The following is a 6,000-nucleotide window of genomic DNA, read 5'->3' as shown; positions in this document are numbered from 1 at the left end:
TTTTTAAATGCTATTTTGAAATGCTTATTAAACCTAAGGATGTTCTAAGTGAAGAATTGGAGGGAGAAGAATGTTTTTGGATTTTTTATTTTAGTTGAATTGAAGGAATTTTGTTCCTTGCCTACGTACCCGATTAAGGGATCAAATCCACCGTAGTTCTCTTCGAAAAATGTTTTTGTTTTTGTTGGTTGATTTTAAGCTTGAAAAATGGAGTTTGAAGAATAGAAAGAGGCCTCAAGGGCATGAGATTGGAAAATAGTGAGGTTGAATTAGTGAATTGCAAAAGAAGTCAAAGTTTGATTATTTTTCATTGAAGTTTGATTAAGAAAATAAAAGGAAAATTCAATGGGATGTTGGATCCCAAAGTTTATTTGGAAAAGATTTGAGTGAAGTTGTTCACATTTGTTTGGAAAATTGGTTTTTTCTAAGTATGAATCCTAGGCATTCATCTAAACATACAATCCTAAACATACATCTAAACATGCATATTCTAGCTATATAGTGATGTGTGTGCATGTGTCGGTGCTTGTGTCGGTGTACATCATTAGAGTCCATTGTCCTTATTACATCATTGGCCTAGATACATTCTATGGCCTCTTTGCCAAGAAAATTAAAAGCATGAAAGTAAAATATTACAAGAATTCCTAAGTGTTTACATTCTAATTTTGCATGAACTTTAAAGTGTAAAAAAAAGATAAAGACTAAGAATAGAAAAGGAAGGATGAGATGGAAGATGAGATGCCTTACGGAATGCATGAAACAAGAAGTAAAGTGGTTAGTGGCATAAGGCATAATATGGTAAAGATAGGGCAAGTAAGATACCATAACAAGTGCAATAGAAATCAACACAAGACAAAGCCAAAACAATGCAAAATGAAGCCAAAATTCAAACAAACAAAATACAAGAATCATATGGCTTATAATTCTCACAATTCAACATATTTTTTAAAGGCATAAACTCAGGTTTTTAGAAAGAGAATCAAAGCAATATGATAAACCTTGCATTTAGAATTGAATTTAGGCATATTTATACCGTTTATCCACTAATAAAGACTTGTAAAGTAAGCAAATGGTCATTGTTCACACATCCAGCAAAGCACGCTTAAAACAATTGGTAAAGACTTCACAAAAATCACATAGCATGGGCCACAAATAGTTTCAAAAGATTAGAAAGGAAATCAAGCCATCTTCAAAGGTTTTTTAACACAAGATTCAAGAAACAAGCAAGGAAATATGTCCATATTTTTCATCAACTTTTCCAGCGAATAAAAAGCACAAAGTCATCACAAAAATCACCAAGAGCATGTGTAAATTCTTATGGAATTTTACGAGAGCTTTTAAGCAAGCCAGTGGTGTAATTAGCATAAAGCAGTGTAAGAATAGCACAAAAATAGACTGGAAATTGAGAAACAAAGCCAAACAGGCCCAAGCCCAATCCATAATGCGGAAATGGGCAGGGTTATGGGTCAGGATCCATGGATTGATGGATATGGGTTCTTTCTTCTTCCTCTTACCAAATACGTTAAACACACACACACAGTTAAACTCTTCCTTTCCAAATCATTCCTTTTCTCCATTCAAACAATAACTCTTTCAATTCTCTTCTTCTCAAACACTAAAACACACGAATAAGAACAATCACACAGAAAGCAACATACACATGATTCATGGCTCTGTTCGATGCAAGAAGAAAAGGCATGGCAAATTCACACATGAACCAGTAACAATAGAAATTGAAACGAAAGCTGGAGTGATGGTACCTTAGAGCAGATCGGAGAGAAGACTTCAGATGAAGGAGCGGCGCCAAGAACACCGACCTGGCCTCTTCTTCTCGAATCTTTTGATGTTCGCGAAATTCATCAGCGGCGCCGTCGAATCGCTCCAAAACGTCATCGTTCACATTCGCAATCCAATCAGAACCATCATCGATGTCACCAGGAAGAGGAAAATTCGAAGCTACACCGATTGCTGGAGGATCTGCCACCATTGAATTGGCTTTCCGACGAAGTTTGAACGAGCAGGTTCAGATCCTTCCGCAACTCGTTGTTCACGACGGAAGATAAACATTCTCCTTTGCGATGCGGCGGCGATATTGGACCCAATTGAGTTCACGATGGTGAAGGACCTTCGCGTTTGAGATCAGTTCCGGATCAATTTGGTGATGACTCTTGTGCCTCTGTCTACGACAACGTGTTCGTGCTGGTGTTCCTTTGATCGAAGCGAACGATGAAATGGCATGATCTCGCCATTGTTGAAGGTTTGAAGGTTGATTGAAGGTTGTTGATAGATTTGTGAGAAAGTCTTTGAAGCTTTTTTTTGGTTACGGACAAGAAGAAAGAAAAGGACGAAAGCATGAAAAAAAATGATGATTGTGGTGGTTTTGGTGGTGGATGTTGGTGGTGATGATGGTGGAAGAAGGAGGTTACGGTGGTGGTTGGTGGTTTAGAGTTTGTTGTGGTGGAGGAAGTGGTGGAAAAGAGTTGGTTAGGGTGGAGGAAAGTTGTTAGAGGAGAGGGAAGTTTGAGAGAAAATAAGTTATGAATTTTTTATGATTTTGTGTAAAATGAATGAATAATGTGGACTTTGACTTGACTTTGACCCATTTATAGATGATGTGGGAATGCCTTGGACCAATTGGAATGAGACATGTGTACTTGGACTTGTAACAAACTCTTAAGGACCAATAACATTCGGACACGTGGCACTTGACTCTAACAAACTAAAAAAGGATTAAAATGCAAATAACAAAAGTACAAGGACCAAAACGAAAATTAAAACTAAAATTGAATTGAAAAAGTAAATTGAAAATTAACGTAAAACGAGACGATTAAAAACAACAAAGCAGATTAAAATGAAAGAGAGATATTATGTGAAATGACCAAAATGCCCCTGGAGGCTTAAAACGACTAAAAATGACTCAGATGAAATTTTAAAATGATTTTTAACAGAGAACTTGAAGCGAGAATTTATACAAGCGAATTAAAAGACTCAGAGATAATTTTTAGAATTTAAACAGGGTTTTAACATATGAAAAGACTAAAATGCCCCTAGGGGCAAACTGACTTAAAAATGACCTCAAATGCAATTTTAAAATGGATTTTGACATAAAATTGAAATGAGGACTTATTCAAACTGTTTGAAAGGACTCAACGAAATTTTTAAAAGACTGAAAGGGATTTTAACACAGGAAATGACTAAAATGCCCCTAGGGGCTAAATTGACTAAAAAAATGCCCTAACTGATATTTTTTGACATGAATTTTGACATGAGATTGAAACATGGACTTATACTAACCAAATTAAAAGACTCAAACAATTTTCAAGGATTAAAATGAGTTGAATGCAAGAAATGACTAAAATACCCTTTTTCATGAATTTTTGCAAATAACATTGAAATAAAATGCAGAGAAAAATGTAATTGATCAGAGACAAATCAAATGACTTATAATGCAAGACAAGAAGAATTAAACAAGTATTTTTAGGTCCAAAATTAGGGTATAACAACCACTATGAAAAAAAAAAAGTAAAATTCACTTAATGCACTTTTAGGTTTTGCAAGGGTACCAAAAAAAACATAATTAATAATTATTATACCTTGATTTCCAAAAAATTCAAAGTTTTTTAACAAAAGCAAAAAACTAAATAAAACAGCCTAGTTTTTTTTTTTTGAAACAACCTAGTGGTTTGGTTGTGATTAGGGATGGGAATAGGCTAGGCCGATCTATAGGGGCCTACGGCCTAGCCTACGACAGGTCAGGTCAGACCAGACTTTTTTCTTAAATAGAGAAGGCCTAGGCTTTTTTAGAAGCCTATTTAATTTAAAAGGTCAGGCCACAGGCCATTCAAAAAGTCTCTTAGGTCGGCCTATTTAAGTAAATATGAATAATATTACTTATTATTATATTATATTTTGTACTTTGAATTAAAATAAAAATTTGTTAACTTTTTCAGTAATTTAGGTTTATTAGTATACATTAATTTTTTGCATATTTAAATGTATTATTATAAACTATAATTGAAATATGATACAAGATATAGTCAAATTCCCTAAATACTCATCTTGATTATCAAAAGAGAGTTTGATCTAATTGATATATTAGTCCGCTGGTCTATTTAACCTTAGATCACATTGCTTATTTAAAGATACTCATATAAAATAGGCTTTTAAACATGTTAACAAGTTGTATCAGACTTTCAGAAGGTCAGGCTCAGGCCTAAAAAATCAGTCTATGACAGGCCGCATGTCAGGCTTAGACCTTCAAAAAAATTGGCAGGTCAGGCTCAGGCCTTGCAAAGCCTAGCTCGACCTAGCCTATTCTCATCCTTAGTTGTGATGCCATTTTATGTGGAATTATATTTTTAAACCCTAAATCATGATCAATAAGAACTTTTTATTTGACAGCAAGATTAACTAATAAGAACTTTTGATTTGACGGAAGGATTTACGAAATTCAATATTTATAACTAGTAGTATTAAACAGAATAACTCAACTCAGAGTTTCTTCTAAAAGAACTTTTTTTTTACCAGAATCTTCTATAATAACTTATCCCTCCTCAACTATCTTAAAAAATTTATATAAATTTTTCTAAAGCTGTTAGATGGTACTTATTGAAAAAAGTAATTGTCTTTATTAGCTATTATTTACACCCTCTCTCTCAAAAAAAAAAAGCTATTATTTACACCCAAAAATAATTAGCATGTTAGAAGAAATAGAGAAATGATATTTTGACAACCACTTTTTGACAACTTTTGAACAATTTTCTCTCTCATACTCACATGATGTTGTTATCCTCTCTCTTCCTTTTTCTCTCTCCATTGTTTTTGACCAATAAGAAGTGAGAAAAACAAGGTTGTCAACAAAGTTGTCATCAAATGGATGTCAAAATATCATTACTCGAAGAAATAAGTAGATAGGTGATTTAAGGATATGTGAGTTTCCCTACATCTGATGGAAGTTTAGTCGAGAGTTATTATTGTCGAACAAATGTAAACCGACTCTTTCTCGAGTCTTTTGAAGAATACGCACGTGGGTATTAAAGACATTGAACCTATTCAAAGCTGAGTGGAACTAGATAATGAGGCACTCAATCCACTCTCCTTGTTTAGAGCGCCACTAATCACATATGGAGCAATGAGTAAGGAAGCATGTTTTAAGCAAGGTTGTGCACGTTGAAACTACTTTTTTGAGCATATATATATATATATATATATATATATATATATATATATATGTCGGAATTTTTTTCTTCAAAATGACACATAATAAAGTACAAAGTGAGTATCTACTAATTTAAAGTACTCTCACTGTACCAAAATTATTAAACTAGTTGACTGTTTCATGTATGTCAATACACAATTTTTATTTTTAATATATTTAATTGTTTATTTGTAAAAATTATAAAAAAAATTAATATTTTGAAAATATTCATCATTACAAATTCAATATCTTATATGCTACCGTTTATTGTATATATTATTAAAGTACTCTCACTGTACCAAAATTATTAAACTAGTTGACTGTTTCATGTATGTCAATACACAATTTTTATTTTTAATATATTTAATTGTGTATTTGTAAAAATTATAAAAAAAATTAATATTTTGAAAATATTCATCATTACAAATTCAATATCTTATATGCTACCGTTTATTGTATATATTATTAGAAGAATATGGTCAAAATATACGATGTAATTAATGCACATTATCAAACAAGATCAATTATTTTAGGACGGAGAGAATTCCTACAAACTAAAATAAAAATATTATTGATTTGTTTTTTTTTTTTTGTTAATATTGTTGCTTCATTGAATAATTTGTTATTAACTTCACCATTTATTCAATGAGATGGAGACATTGAGGGGAGAATTGTCCGAGCAAAAGACCCGGATTGGGAATAGAAAATTCGTAGAAAGAGGAAGTTCCACTATTCGTGTCCCTCCTACACGGCACATCACATTCCAACAGTGAGGAAAAAGTTGAATAACGAACGTGAACTTT

The sequence above is a fragment of the Medicago sativa genome, chromosome 3 (assembly GCF_051527215.1).
Source record: "Medicago sativa cultivar Bolivia chromosome 3, Bolivia_mono, whole genome shotgun sequence".
NCBI lineage: Eukaryota > Viridiplantae > Streptophyta > Magnoliopsida > Fabales > Fabaceae > Medicago > Medicago sativa.
Note: the sequence above shows the minus strand (reverse complement) of the source record.